This window comes from Amphiura filiformis, chromosome 2, assembly GCF_039555335.1.
Source record: "Amphiura filiformis chromosome 2, Afil_fr2py, whole genome shotgun sequence".
NCBI classification, from domain to species: Eukaryota; Metazoa; Echinodermata; class Ophiuroidea; order Amphilepidida; family Amphiuridae; genus Amphiura; species Amphiura filiformis.
Genome location: NC_092629.1, coordinates 4,675,527 through 4,692,536, shown reverse-complemented (window position 1 = coordinate 4,692,536; position 17,010 = coordinate 4,675,527). Strand labels below are relative to the sequence as shown.

Genomic DNA, 17,010 nt, shown 5'->3' with positions numbered 1-17,010 from the left:
TGCGCGGACTTGGATGTCGACCTTTCCCATGATACATCACGATTACATCGCAAACCGTTGGCGGCGCCCTTATTGTGAATAGCGAGAATTGAGACACATCGGGTTTTGCAATTTTTGCATTTGCAAATAGGCCTAACGAAAAATGTTATGAAATGACGTCAAATTCTGACCAATTTGCTGAAATAATGAAAAAAAAAACCCAGCTTGAAATCTCATAAAATTATGCAAAATTTTGACCGATCAGTACAAATCTTGCTCAATTCTGACCGATCATTGCAAATCTTAGCCTAGGCCTACTAACCTTTGATAAATTTTTTTGATAAACTTTTTGAAAGCTGATACACATCTCATTTCGCAATTTTACACTATTTTATACAAAAATCCAAAAATCAATTTGTTTACTGAATGTTTGCGTATTTAAACAGCACTAAGAGAGCAAGATCAGGATAAGATTTTTTTATCATTTTTCATAATTTAACACGGAATAAAGGTAATTTATTACTAAGATTATCTGAAGAAAAAAAAGAAACTGATTTTATTTACCACTATGTTACAAAAATGATGTCCGAACCCCCCCGCACACCGACATCGCCTGGCTAATAATTACTTTGTCAGCAGAGATACTAAAATAAATACCCGGGATCGATACACGTGAATTTGCTATGCACGAGTTTGATATGAGAAGAAAATCTTTGGATACCGGGGTAGAAAATGATGAATATCTCCCGTAAATGATTTCGTATAAAGAAACCAGATGTGGTCCCTTGCACTTGAATATATATTTTGAACAGATATGATAGTCGTTAGCTTGCGTCTTGAGAAAGAACCGTGCGTCTTGAGTCAAAAAACTGACAATAATTCTGATTTATATGTGCCGAATTATATAGCGCAGTGTATAGGCCAATCGTTGAGGTAGTCTAAAAGGATATGACATATGGTGTACCATGCTCGACCCACACATCAGCGAGGTAAGTAACCGGCTAATCGGGGCTATTGTCAGCATTTGGTCAGTAGCCTTAGTCAGATGTCCTTCGGCCCATTATGCGACTCAAAAATAATTAAGCAGGTCGATACAAAATGGCCATGCGTGGCGGTGGATTCAACCTACCATGGCGATTTCTGCTATGAAGATATCGGGGCGATGACACTGTGCCCCGTCAGCCACTCCACTGATGCAATGAACCAATGGCATGAATGGCCGGGATGAATGGGATAGTTTCCAAATGGGCGTTGACATTTCATCCTTGCAGTTCAGGTGATGCACGTTTAGTTCATTCAGCCAATGGGATGACATAGCGACTGCTCAGTGCCAGAAGTGGGTAGGGCTAAGTGCAATAGCTGTCCTGTGAGTTTACACGCATAATATTGTACTCACCTTACACATGCTACACATGGCAGCTATTGCACTTGCATCATAAAAAAAAATTATGCATAACACTTTATTTTTAAATAGTGTTGAAATGTTCATATAAATGCCAAAATAAACCCGAAATCGATCACAGTTGCGCTAATCTCCTGCTCAGCAACAGCGCGGTGTGTCTCTGGGACAAGTCCATCCAAAGTCACGGTATTCTAGCCATAAGGTAAGTGTTATTGCTAGCTATAATTTATTTAACCGAACAGTTTATTCTTTTAATTATCGGTGACAGAAAAAAACCCAGTTCTTCTGGCGGACGGACCTTGAAGTATACACTCTCCGAAATAAAGGTTCTAAAATAGCTTTTAAGAAGTTTTTGTCGTATGCAGGCGCGTATACAGAACTTCAGCAACCGGGGGCACAAATTTCTTGGGTGCTAAGAAACGATCATGAAATGGAACAAATTCTCGCAAAGCGCGCCTAGCTATATCCCTCAAGAAAAAAAGTTCTTTAAACTGAAAGAACCCTTATGTTCTTTAATATGTTTTTGACTTTAACCACAGATCCTGCTTTAACTAGAGGGGTGATCTCTGAATCACTTTGTGAGATATTATTTCAAAACTTGTGGAAATAGTTGTAGTGGCATTGTATTAGTGGGAAAATGCCTTTTGTTGCATCCGATTCGGTTATTTTACCCCCTGGACATGGGGTCTGAAGATATTGAGGTTTTTTTTGCATGTTTCGGTATAGGACTATAAGGCCAATTACAACCAGGTTAACCATTATTCTTTCCATGTTATTCTTTTAACATCACTTATCATTAAATATTTTATAAATTGGTATCAATGTATATCGGAGAGTATTTTCATTCTTTTGATATTTAAAAAAAAATCCAACACCCCATTTAATTTGAAGTCTCAATGACGTCATAACATAGATGTCTTTTGTGGGTTGCACCAACAAGCATGGAAGGTTGCACGCAATGCTTTTTGTTTTTTCCGCCACACGGTATAATAAGGAATTTACACTTAATTTGGGTGTACTGCATCTTGAATCAAGTCTCTATACCTTGAAAAAGTTGCCCACATTGGTATAACTTTATAAATGTAAATAATAGAATTAGGTTTTTATGCCCCACATTTGAAGTAAACAATTTTTATTCCAATGATTTCGAGACCATGAACCCAAACTGGGTGATATACTGTGACGACATTGGGCTACAAGTATACAAGTTCCCAAGTTGGCAATAGCTAGAGATCTACTTGCATATTCATGACTTTCTTGTGATGGCCATCAAGATGTGGCTATTTCAAAAACAGGGTTGAGGTTGTTTATTCTGCTTGAAGAATTTAGGCAGATATGAAATTGGTTGATATATGTTTTGTTTATGGATGAAATTTGCTGTATCAAGAAAATCTAGCAAATGACTCCATTTCAGTCCAGATTGACACCTGACACATTCAAATTGATTACATTTTGACAATCCAATCAACAAAATAGCATTAAAATGACACCAAGAGGTCAAAGTTCTACTGATAGTAGTCAGGTGTTCAAAAGATTTACATACAGGTGTAGGAGACCAGTTCTAGAGAGCGGCACATCATGTGTGATAATTGGCTGTGAGTACATTGATACACTACATGTATGTCTTTGGTGGTATTTACCAAGAAATACCGGTATTACCCACAGGCTATTTATTTTGTCTAATTACCAGTAGGCCTATTCCAGACATTTAGAAATATTAATGTAAAATGATTGTGGTGATTCATCTGTGGTGTTGTCTTTTTTAAAGACAGTTCTGCTTTTTAACTGATTACAATGGATAATTACACCAATGTAATTTCAAGAATATGATCAGTCCCACCTCCACCCCAACAGGCTGATGGACATGATGGGGGGGGGGGGGGGGGTAACTCTGTGTTCTGGTCAGGTAACCTCTCACATTAAAAAAAGGACAATGTCAAATTCGTTGTAGGTCTCTGCAAGTCTCAAATAGTGTATTGAATTATCTGGATTAAATTAATTTTGTTGGATAGTGTATAAAATTAAAAGGACTGTTAGAGTGGTATCTTTGATGTTAAATCGTGATCAAAACTGAACAAAAAGGTCAGTAAAATGGCTTAAAATAATTGAAAAAAGGTAAAATCAACAGGGTAAAATTGCCCATCACGGGTCTCAGATTAACAATTTTACAGATCTTCATGGTCTCTTTTCTTGGATTTGTTTCAACCTCATGGCCACCTTCGGAACCGGCGTAAAGTGGGTGGTTACCCACGCTGATGTACAAGTTATCTCCACCCCCTGAACGTTTTTTTGTTTACATCCCACTACCTACGATTCCCTACAGTGATTTTCTTCATTTAGGAAGTGTTTTTAAAATAATACTGTTGTGGAAGGGGTTGGAGCCAAGATGTTTTGAACCTTAAAAAGGTGGCCGCATTAGCTAAACTATAATAAGGGACCGTTCACAAACAATTGTAACAGGGGGGCCTGATGCAAAAAAGGGGCCCTGAATTTTTGTATCCCTCTGAAGGGGGGCCTTTAAAAATATCACCTTAATTTTCTCGTAGAACATGAGTTTACACTATTTTCTATGGAGTTGATGTTAATTTTCATGGCCAAAGAGGGGGACCCTGAAAATAATGTTAGGTCCGAAAGGGGGGCCCTGAAAAAAATATGTGAATTTTTCTTCGGTCCCTAAAGAGATTAAAATTCATAATCCAAGTAACCCCTATCATAAAAACATCTCTGGACACTCCCTTATACCAACAGTAACAAAGTTTTGTTCAATTTATTTTTATAAATGCTGTGCCGATTCTTGTTATTCATTAGTCTGAGAGCACTGAAAACAATAATCATAAGTTCACATTATTAATAGGGAGGGCTTCCAAACTCATCCGCCAGTTGCTAGTTCCGCCCGGTTCGACCCTGTTAGGGCCTGTTTCTATATTGTTCTAACAATATGGAATGCGGTTCAACCGCCACGGCAGTTGCGTTTTGAAGCCACCCATAATCTATTATCAGCTAACAACGCTATGCATTACAATGCACTAAAATGGGCAAAAACGGGAAAACTTAAGAAGCCATGTCCAGGGGGTAAAATGCCCAAATTGAACGAAATAAAGGTAATTTTCCCACTCACACAATGTCACTACAATGATTTCCACAAGTATTTATAAACTTTGGTCAGAGATCACCCCCCCCCCCCCCCTACTTTAACCCTTTGTAAAACCAGTTTGGGCCTTTATATAACCTTTTTGGTTCGTTTAACTTCGTTACAGAGCCGTTGAGGTTCCATACAAAGGACAGATTTTAAAACCATTTTTTCTGATAGTGGGTCGGTTTGTGTTTGTCGCGCATTTTTTGCCCAAATGACTCTAAAATCGCCACAGTGGCGTAACTAATACTTTGGTCCAGGCACACCGACACCGCCTGGCTAATAATTATTTGGTGCAGAAGGGACACTAAAATGAATACACGGGATCGATACACGTGAATTGCTATGCACGATTTTGATATCAGACGAAAATCTTCTGATACCGGGTTAGAAAATGATGAATATCTCCCGTCATGATTTTTTTCTCAAGAAACCAGATTTGGTCTCATAAACTTGGAAATACGTGTTGAACAGATATGATAGTCGCTAGAATGCGCTTTGAAAATTGGCCGTGCGCTTTGAACTCAAAATTTGACCATTTTATATTGCGTTGGTCCTGTTATGGACTACAGCGTGCAGCGTGTAGTAGGCCTACAGCTGCACTCACTGTAGGCAGTATAAAAGTCGATGACCATTGACCTCAATGGGGTAGGCCCCCTATACAAGCTTAATCACGCACAACCAAGATCGATTACCCGGCTATTGTGAGTAGCCTTAGTTATGTCCCTCGACTAATTATTAGTTTAAAAGAGCTTTAAAGGTTTGAACCAAATGGCTAATCGTGGCTGTGGATTTAACCTACCATGGCGATTCCTGCCATGAAGATATCAGTTCGGGGGCACTGCTAATTCAAAGACGTCTCTGATATCAAAGACTCTTCAGTGCCGAGTCACCTGACAGTATCATAATTCAAAGACGTCTCATAAATCACATACTCCCTAGTCTCAAAACCCAGCCGCAAACGATATTGTAAACGTGAACTGGCGCAACGGGAATAATTTTGCGAGTAGGCCTAATCAGCATGATCAGGGTTGTAGCTAGCCCAAGTGCCTGCTAGCTCCTGCTAATTTTACTATTCAATTTATGAATTAAATCGCGGGCTCGGGATACACTCTTTCTAGTGAACGTGAGAAATCGGAGAATGCTAAAAAATGTTGCTCTTTTTCATAATTGAGCTTAAATGCTGCAGAATAACTTTGCTCCCTCGACGACATTTTGCAGACTTTCAATTCTCCGGACACATCAAAACTGTTTATTGGTTATTTTCGGAGCATATATTTTTTTACAGATTTCCAACTGAACCGCGAATTTTAGTTTTAGGCTTAGGGGAAACTGGGGTAATTGTGGCCCCCTTTTGCATTTTTACCATGTAATTCTGTAAGTATGAACTGGAGAAGTAGAATTTCTGCATGAGTGGATAGAGGCAATGGGTACCTATAAGATGTGATAAATATAATTGGAAAATATATTGCAATTTGCATAATAATTAACATAATGTTTTAAGGGGCCACAATTACCCCAAGCGGGGTAATTGTGGTCCCTGAACAAAATAAAGAATTTAAAGAGTATTGTGAATCCAGTTCTTCCTGATAACTATTAATAGCATGTTTTATAGTCATTGCGATAATTCTAGGCCATTTGGACTGGTTTATTTACCATAAAAAGGCATTTTAAGGCATTTTGTAAAATACTTGTTATTATGCTAATTTTTGCATGCCGAAACTGCGGCCGGATCTGACTGTTCATTATACTTCCTTGTTTTGACTTGAAAACATACTAAATATGTCTTTTTGTTTCAATAATGACCCCAAATGGCTAATTTGATTAACATATAACAGATTAATGACCAAAATAGCTTTTTAGGGGGTCAGATGCAAGTAATTTGCTTAAGACATGAACAGGGGCCACATTTACCCCAAGCCGGGTATTACATAATATGCAAATTTAGCTCATTATATAAACAATTTTTTAATAAAATTGTTATATCAATGGGAACTGTTATGATTACCTTTCATGTCAAACACATACAAAATAGTCAGTGATACAACCAATAAGCACCAACCCTATGAATAAAAAGTGGACTTGCCACTTTTTTAGAGCCATTTATGCGATGTCGCTCCGCGAATTAGACCCCCTCATAAAAATTTTAATGCTATTTGAATATTTTTTCACCAAACAGTAACATAAAGACCACTCTTTCATACAATACAAAGTTAAGTCACCTAGACCAATGCTTAGTATAAAGACACCCTGATAAAGACAAAGGGGCCACAATTACCCTGGGGCCACAATTACCCCAGTCTCCGCCTATATTTAACACTCGTGCTCAATAATTCCTTCAATTCAGCCTAAGTTTAGGCTTTTCTGTTTTGCTTGAGGGGGGTGTGCTATAATAGGCCTATAGTCATTATATCTATGAAAGATAGGCCTATAATTCCTAACAAATTTCCTGCGGACCTGACATCTGCATGGGTATAAACCTGCTCAATTAGGCCTATATGGATAAATGCAAGTTAGCCTTTTCTTTTTTGACGGAGAAGGGTGCCTGAGGGGGATGTGCTCCCTCAGAAGTTGGAGAATTATTTTCAAAAAGTTATGAAAGGCACAATAAAGTCATTTGGTGTAAAAGTTTACACTTATTATTCGTATTATTTTGGGCATAACAGATTTCAACGGATCCGACTTGTGAGGGGAATATTATCCTCAAACTAAAAGCCAATTGGTGCATCATTTTGCATTAGGCCCCTATTAGGCCTATTAACTTATTTTTCCGACCATCATGATTAAGCATAGCCTATAGGCCATATAACCATGTCATGATAATGCATAATATGTATTTTAGAATGGATTTCCAGTGGATGCGACTTCCCGTCACAAATTTCAAGCATGAACATAATTATGATGCGCAATGACTCAGAACGTAGGCCTACTCTTCCTCGTTTCTTCTTGTTTTCTTTCCACTTTTCCCCTTTCGTTTGCCTAAAATCCCCGGATATTGAAATGAGCCTGGTGGCTGTGGCAAAACAAAATTTTCAACCCAGTTTTGCTAATATTTTGTCCTGATTTTTGTAACATTTTCGTTCCGGTATTGGCAGTTATTTTATATATGTTTTCAGTTGTCGGGTTATTTCTTTCAATTTTTGGGAAATCAGACCGAAAAAGTAGACCTTTTTCTTTTCCCTCCCTTTTCCGCCCTTCAATTTTTGTAGGGGGCACTATACTGCCCCACTGGCTATGCCCAGGCCCGTACGCAGAGTGGGGCCGTGCGGTGGGGCAAAAGTCCTCAAAAAATCCTAATTTACGACCGTAGTGAGCAAAAAAATATGTTTTTTATGTTTTTTTAGTCAAAAAAAGGTCCAAAGTTTGTGAAGAAGGTCCACTTTTTACAAAATCGCCCCTGGTAAAAAATGAAACACTTTTTCAAAATCAGCACCCCGCAAAAAAAAAACGGGCCTGGCTATGCCACTGCTCTATCACTCCCCTTCCTCTCCCTCCCTCTCCCTTCTCTCTTTCTCTCTCTGTCTCCCTCATTTTTTATTAAGACCCGGGGCTGCAGGCGTGGGCACGCGCCTGGTTTACCGTAATTTGTTGATCTATTTTGAGCCACCTAATCATAACATAACCCTACCCCTATCAATAAAATACAAGTGTCCATATTTCTCCGAATTCATCCCATGCACGTGTGCGAGAGTCAGGCCGCGAGGTTAGGCCTGAACGTTTCCGTAGGGGCCTACCATTTTTCAAGTCATTTTTGAATATATTTTTGAAAAGTTGCCGCCACAATGCGTGCCAAAAATCGCTCCCTCCCCCGTTGACTGTCCAAAATTCATTGTTCCTCCTTTTTTGCCTTGCCAAAATATTCACTCCCCCATGACTTGGGATTTTTGTTACTTCAAAACGTTGGATATGGCTCGATTTTGCCAATCTAAGTGTTTTCTGGGACCATTTGTCAGAATTTGCACAGACAGATATGATGTTTGCACAGGCAGATATTTGCTAAACATAGGAAAGCATATTCCGATACAGTCACCTTCTTTCCGATATGCTGCATCTAGCCCCAAACTGTAAAAAAAGCACGACATATGTGATTTCACAGACCCCGTATGTGAAATCACTGACCCGTCTTTGATATCAGAGACGTCTTTGAATTAGCAGTGCCCCCGAACTGATATAGGGTCGAAGACACTGTGCCAGGGTGCCCGGGGCGAAAGTAGATCAGGGGCCCCTGACCAAGGGTGTGCATGGTGCAGAGCTAATCAATTTTGATATGAAAGCTATTGACCTTCTGCATGTTCTGAATAACTTACTACTAGTGTTTCAGATCAAATTTCATGTTTCATTGAACTTCTGCAATGTCCGTGCTTCCGTCCGGATGCTGTATCTCGGACATGGATGGGCGGATTGACTCCAGATTTTCAGGATAGGTGAGTCATGGTCAGAAACCCTGGATACTTTTTGGGTGGGGTTGAAGGTCATATACTGAGGTCAAAGGTCATTTGAGGTCAAATTGTAAATTTAGTCTCATATGAACAGTTCAAATCCTATGGGCATGTAACTTGGTAGGTAGCCTACAGTCAACAATTAGAGCCAAATTTTTGGAAGGTCATTTTGGGGTCATCTGGGGTCAACCAGGGGTCATCTGAGGTCAAATTAGTAAAAACTGCCGTATGGGCATGAAATTTTGTGGGTACCATCAACAGTTAGGGCCAAATCTTTGGAAGGTCATTTTGTGGTCAGCTGGGGTCACTTTCGTATGGGCATGGAACTTGGTGGGAACAGTCAACATTGAGAGCCAAATTTTTGGAAGGTCATTTTGGGGTCATCTGGGGTCACCCAGGGGTCATCTGAGGTCAAATTAGTACTGAAAAACTGTCGTATGGGCATGGAACTTGGTGGGTACCATCAACATTCAGGGCCAAATTTTTAGGTCATTTCGGGGTCATCAGAGGTCATCCAGGGGTTATCTGAGGTCAAATTAGTACAAACTAACATATGGGCAGGAAACTCTGTGGATACAATCAATATTTAGAGCCAAATTTTTGGAAGGTCATTTTGGGGTCATCTGGGGCTACCCAGGGGTCATCTGATGTCAAATTAGTAAAAAATTGTCATATGGGCATGAAACTTGGTGGGTACAGTCAACATTTAGAGTCAAGTTTTTGGATTTTCTTGTAAATTTGGCCTCATATGAACAGTTTAATTCCTAATGCAACCAAACTTGGGTCAATGCTGCATTATGGGTACCCTCGTGTATTAGTGGTATCCAAGGATTTAATAACTGTTATTAATAAATTTAAATCGCCCCATGGTTTTTAGGCGATTTTCAACCATTAACCAGAAAGCCAAGAAAGACCCTTACATTTGACTGTTTTCAGCTCCAAAAGTTCCCATTTTACTCATTCGCAGCTCCAAATGACCCCCTTTTACCGGTACGCCGTTAGCTCCCAAAGACCACCACATCATCAAAATTCCGGGAGAACATACCCGCCAAATTGTTTATGTGCCCCCCCCCCCCCGGGTCAAAAAGTCCGATTACGTTTGTAAAACATTGAAATAATAACAATTAAATAAATAATGAACGTATTTGTTTTTTCGTTACAGATATATTCTCTGCTTTTCTGCATTAAACATTTGTGTTACATTATAGTGATCATAGTCAGTCCTGATAGTGTTAGGTAAGTTGTTTTTTTGTCATTGTGTTTTTATTGAAAAAAGCAAACCACAAACACATGATTGGACAAAATTAGAACAAGTATACATAAATCATTAAACATCAATCAAATCACAAATTGACATCAAACATACACAAAAGTTCTGTGACCAAACATATCAGATTGAACCATGCGAACATACAAGATTTACCTGCCACCACAAAAGTGGGCATACTTAAATTACATGTACATGTACAGGAAGAGCATGTAAAAGGTGATTTATAAACAGTACATTTACAACCAAAAAGTGAAATCAAAATCAACACTCCATTTACGGAAGTGTTGAGATAGTTTCCTTTTTCAAAGCAATTTGATACTCAATCTTACGTTTGATAATGATAAAGGATTTAAGACCACTAAACGAGGGAGAGACATTTTGGAATTTACATTTGTAAATAAAAAATTTGTAGCATAAAAAAAAAAAAAAAAAAAAGGGTTCATCCGGTACACCAAACATTACATCAATCTGGTTGAAATTGTAGTCAGAATGCAGTTTCATATTAATAAAATTTTGAAGAGCCTGCCAAATGGGATTTACTTTTTCACAATCACAAAATATATGTAAAATGGTCTCAGGATATTTATCACATAAGGAACATAGAGGTGAATCCTTTCTCCCAATTTTATGAAGGAACTTATTAAGTGCAATAGCCCGATGAAAAACTTTGGAATAAAATGCTCTTAATTGTGTCTCAATGGTACAAGAAAAATTACGAGAGTGAATATTTTCCCACTCCCAATCCATAGCCTCCTCATTACTATTATCATTAAGCAATTCATCCCAATACAGTTGAGCTTTATCAGGAGGTGATTTGTCAACCATAATTTGGTAACAATAACGAGGGACTTTAGGTGCCAACAGAATATTGCTTGAAAATATATTTAAAAATCACAATCTTCAACAGTGGCATCATCAAGCAATTCCCTTTCAACAATACTATTAACCAATGTATTGTATTTCCTCCTGTCTCTATAAGGGATATCAAATTCAATAATTAGATCATCAAAAGACTTCAGAACTGGAGTGGGAGTGTCAGTATAGAGCAAATCAGTAATATTATATTATAAATTCCTCTTTCATACCAGGCTGCATAGTAGAAATACTGTTTTGATTTGGTGCGGACATGTTTATTATACCAAATTCCCCCCTGTAATTTCAATTCGTTCAATTCAAAGCCAAGATCTTGAGCTGCCATATCCCTAAAATAATACCAAGATCGAAGCGAATCAGAAATTTGAGTATTCTTGAGCTGTGTAAGAACTTTTTCTGGGGCATAAGCTTTCCAAAGAAGATTTGTATCTGAATGGAAGCATTTAAGGGCAGATAATTCAATTGATTTCCATGTACAAAAATAACTATCATCCAATAAATGTTTAACCCATGTCATTTTTTGTGACTGGGCAAAAGTAAACGGGTCAACCATTTTGAGTCCGCCTGATCCATAACCAAGGCATAAGATTGACCTTTTAACCCGATCATTTCCACCATTCCAGATAAATTTATAAAAAATAGAATTTAGTTTCTTAAAAACAGATTAGGAACTTTGATACACAGCACTGAAAAGAGATATAAAAATTGAGGCAAAATGAGGGATTTAATAACAGAAATTTTACCAATAAGGGATAAATTCCTGGCCCTCCAGCAGTTTAAAGTTTTTTCGATAAGGTCTAATTTTGGTTTGTAATTCAATTCATATAAAGATTTTATATCCAATGAGAATGTAATACCTAAACATTTAAATTTGTCATTTTTCCATTGCAATCCTTTATCTCGGAATGGAAAAGTAGCAGCACCCTTTTTTGAACCAATCCAAATTGCTTCAGATTTAAGTAAATTAATTTTACAACCTGAACATGTTGCGAAAATGTCTAGAGTTGAAAATAAGTTGTCAAATGATTCAAGAGCACCATCAATGAAGCAGGTGGTATCATCAGCTAACATAGATAATTTAAGCTACTCACCATCAATTGGAATTCCACCGATATTGGGATTACCCCTAATGGCAATCGCGAGCACCTCCATAATAAACAAAAAAGATGTAAGGGAGATTGGGCACCCTTGAAATATCCCTCTGCACATATCAATAGAACTTGTAAGGAACCCATTGTTAGTAACATAAGATTTCCTGCAAGAATAAAATGTTTTAATCCAATTCAGAATATTATCGCCAAAGTTAAAATGCTCAAGGACTTTAAAAAGAAACTCATGACTAACGCTATCGAATGCCTTTTCAATATCTAATAACAGAATAGCTGCAGGCAAATCATTTACTTCAGTGTATTCAATTATATCAATTAGGGGTGGTGCAATAATTATGTGTACCCCCCCCGGGGGGGTAAATTATAGGGGGGGCAAAGATTTTTGGCAGGCCAAAAGGGGGGCAAGCATTTTTGGCAGGTCAAAAGGGGGTCAAGCGATTTTTGGCAGGTCAAAAGGGGGCAAGCAATTTTGGCACAGATATTTTGGGCACTGCTTCTATATTACGCCCTAAAAGGCGTAGGAAAACGTTAGGAACACGTTCAAATATGCAAAATTTCCTGTCACTGCGCCAGCACTATATGATAAGACAATTTAAGGTTTTAAATTGGGTTCCCCAAAATCTTGCATGTGTAAGGGGGGGGCAAAGATTTTGGGCACATCAAAAGGGGGGGCAAAGGTTTTTGGCACGCGTCGAAAAGGGGGGCAAAGATTTTTGGCACGGCCAGAGAGGGGGGGGCGATTTTTGGCAGACCATTTTGAGAATTCACCCCGGGGTACACATAATTATTGCACCACCCTTAGAAGCCTGATATTATTGCCAATATTTCTGCCCTTTAAAAAACCGGATTGATCACCATGAATAAGACCCCCCATACATTTCTTCAACCGATTTGCCATAGTTTTGGCAATAATTTTGTAATCAACTGTAAGTAATGAAATAGGCCTATAATTTCTAATATTAAGTGGGTCTTTATCTTTTTTGGGAAGAAGTGTTACAATCCCGTTCATCTGAGATAAGGATATAATCCCCTCTTCAAAAGAAAAATTGAATGAATCCAAAAGCATGTCACCAATGTCAATCCAGAAAACAATGTAAAATTCAATAGGGAAACCATCAAATCCAGGGGCTCGGTTTAAATTCATGGAAGAAATTGTGCGGAAAACTTCACTTTTAGTAAGGGGTTCTTCAAGGCAAGTTTTATCAATTTCAGGCAATTTTGGGACATCCAAAGAGTTTAAAAAATTATCGACATCAGTGTTAGGTAAGTTGATCAATAATGTGTGTAGCTGCAAGGCATCTCAAAGGCATACCGTAAATGGGGTAACTTCGGTCAAATTTGAAAATTTTTAAACCCAGTGGCGTGCGACCCAGCACATTGAAAGGGGGGGGGGCAGGTTGTTCAGTTCCTCCGAATGGAGTCTGATTAGGAGCCAATTTTGATGTTTTTAACGCTTTCCCCGAATGACCAACAAAAAGTGGGGCATGCCCCCCCCCTTTGCGCACGCGTCACTGTTTAAACCACTGCATCCCAACAAAACCAATTATATTTCTAATTTAATAATTGTTATTTAGGACATTAGAGTTTCCCCTCTACGCCTTGAAGTTGAAACAGATTGTTTTTACATAATTTTTAAGGGTGCACTAGAGGGGTTGAAAATAGCCTGACCAAAGTTACCCCGCATTTGGGGCAACTTTGATCAGAGTATTATGGGCAAGTTGTTGTTTATTGTGACATGTGACCCCTTGTCAAATTTACCCAAGCACACATTCTTGTTCCTTGTTCACAAAGGTCGATTTTTATTTTTCCTGAAAAAAAAATGTAAAAATGCTCGTTTTGGGTCAAAGATACCAATTATTTCGTCAATTTCGAAGAAAGTGGACCTGAAAGACTATTTATTATTTCTTCCAAATATAATAACTTTGATGATAACTTTAACCAAAAGGCAGATCGTTGAGTGTAGAAGCATGTTTGTTTGTTTGTATATGTAAACGGTCGTTCCGTATTACGCTTGGGTCCTGATGGGACCAGGCTTATTGGGGTTAATGAACAGTGTAGCTTAGATGTTCGCGTGAATCAGAATGCGATTCCAAAATTATATATATATATATATATATATAATACATCTCAAAAAAAGTAAACCCCCTTAAGGGATCTAAAATGAGCGTTTATTAACGTTTCGACAGTATTTTTGTGGGACATGAGAGCACCTCAGACCTATCGAATTGCATTCTGAATACGAAGCATGTCTTTCTGATATCAAATAATTTTCATTTTTTGAAAATCACATGCACAATATAATACAAATTTTATGACAAATTATAAAAATTTTATATTTTTCAAATTTTTGATATATAACAGTCCTCGGTAATTATATAAATCTAATGATATATTCTTAAAGTGTATGTAGCAGGAGGAAAAGCCCGACGGTCAATTGAAAATTTTGACCTTTCATATTGAAGATATGGATTTTTCCCAAAAGACCTATTTTTTTTTTTGGTGTTTTGGGAAAAAAAATCCATATCTTCAATGCGAAAGGTCAAAATTTTCAATTGATCGTCGGCTTTTCATCCCACCTACATACACTTTAAGTATAAATCATCAGATTTATAAAGTTTACTTCAAGTGCTGTTAAATATCAAAAATATCAATTTTTAATGATTTGCCATAAAATGTGTATTAAATTGTGAATTTCAAAAAATCAAAATTATTTGATATCAGAATGACATTCTTCGTATTCAGAATGCAATTCGATATCTCTGATGTGCTCTAATGTCCCAAAATAAATACTGTCCAAACGTTCATACCCCAGCCCTTAAATGACCATTATTAAAAAATGGGTGATTGTATTACAAATATGTAAAATGCGTTGGAAGCAGAATTTATTTCTGCACATTTTGACACCTCATTTGCAGCAATTGACTAGATATTGACGTCACAGCGTACATTTAAATCAATGTAACCCAAGATTTGAAAGTTGCACTAAATTGTATTGATTTTGTATTCAGTGTAATGGATCAAGGAAATCTGTGTAATGATATCTGAGTGTTTTTGTATTGTTAAAATTTGTATGTATTAAAGTGCAACTTTCAAATCTGGACCTCACAACATTAAATTAACTGGTGTTTTATTGTTTTCTGGGCTATCGTATCAAATGAGGTGTCAAAATGCGCAGAAATAAATCCAACGCATTTAACAGATTTGTAATACAATATAAGCCCCTTTTTGAATAATAGCCATTATTTAAGGGGTTAGTTCCTTTTTTTTTAGATGTTTATATGCAAATGAGTTGAAGAAGGTTATACGTGAACACGTAGAGCGCCTCATGATAGCACCTATAATAAATTACTGAGGCTAAAAACTTTTACGGTAGGCCTACATTATTTCGGAAAACGGACTTTTGCGATGCGAAGAACAAGGTAAACTATGCCATAGTCGAATTTTGAGAAATTTAGAAATACGCCTATGTTACCCGGTATTAATCTCGATATTATAATGTAACAAATAGTCTCAATATCGTGTACCACAAATCCAGATGCCCTAGATTTAGATTTTTCCTGAGACTATCCAGGAACAGATGGTTAAGAAAAAATTGGTGACTTTTCAGCAATGTAGGTGCAAGTCTGGTAAGGCTAAGCATTTAGATGTCTTGATTAGGCCTACACATATACTATTTTAAAATATTGGAAGAGACTAGTCGAGTCATGACGTCACTTGTTTTGTATTAACAGATCATGATGATTGCACAGAGGACCTGCTTTGCTCTTCTCATTTTGGTGTTTTCACTGGCAGTGCTTACTGTGGCAGACCCTACAGAAGAAAAGGGAAGAGAGTATAATGCTTTGCGTCAAGTCCGCCGTCATCTTGGTTTAGAGGATCTCCAAGAACGGGGAGTGGATGAGGCAATTGCATATAGCACAAGAAATGGTAAAACGTGCAAGACGGGTACAGGTTATGGGCTAGAAGGATGTAAATACTACAGCGAGTGGTATGTTTGGTGTTATACAACTGATGGTAATTGGGAGTCGTGCTGTACTGGGTCATGTGAGGTCCGAGATGGCAAGAATGCGCTATGCGATGACGGGGATGGTACTGACAACTATTGTATCGCCGGTTCCCGTTTTATGTGTTATCGTGAGTAGGCATGCTAATGCACGAACTTTGAAAACATCCCTTACCACTCTTTTGCATCTCAGTTTACCGCATTTTTTCGTTAAAACACCAAAATATTCCAATTTCAAAGATTAGTAGTGCAACGATTTTGCGAATCACGTTTCTTCATCAATCAGAATTAAATCATCCCTTCAGTCATGTACTTCTCGCGACATTTAGCACGATATAGTCATTCATACCCGCGGACAATGGAGCGACAGGGTTGTGCTACGAATATTGGGCTATTTCTCAACTATAACATTATACATCCTATAGGGAATCCCGGATGGGTATCTTAGTGAAAAGATACGGGCTCAGGGATGTGCGGCAGCCTTGGGGTATATTTTAACCTTTTTGTATAACTTTCTGGTTAGGCACTAAACTAGTTTAGGGATAAAATCAAAACTCGACTGCCGGTTCCGTCTGGTTTCTATTATTCTAAACAGTGGAACGCGGTCCAACCCCCGGGGTCCAACCACCGTTCGAGTTTTGATTTCATCCCTTACAGAAAGTGGTTTTTTTTTCAAAATATGCAGATTCTTCAGCACTATTTGGGAAATAGTTAGTTTATCAAAAAGGTAGACAATTGTCCACCTTTTGCACTCAAAGATCTGTATAAGAAAGGTAGACAATTGTCCACCTTTTGAGCTGTA

At 37.9% G+C, this 17,010-nt stretch overlaps 1 long non-coding RNA gene across 1 annotated transcript; it reads left to right on the top strand.

The window, feature by feature from the left end:
- Positions 1–1,438: 1,438 nt before the first annotated feature.
- Positions 1,439–16,398, top strand: LOC140145800 (uncharacterized). The gene is made up of 3 exons (XR_011858136.1): positions 1,439–1,583; positions 10,116–10,189; positions 15,937–16,398. It is a non-coding gene; the product is annotated as an uncharacterized lncRNA (long non-coding RNA).
- Positions 16,399–17,010: the final 612 nt, after the last annotated feature.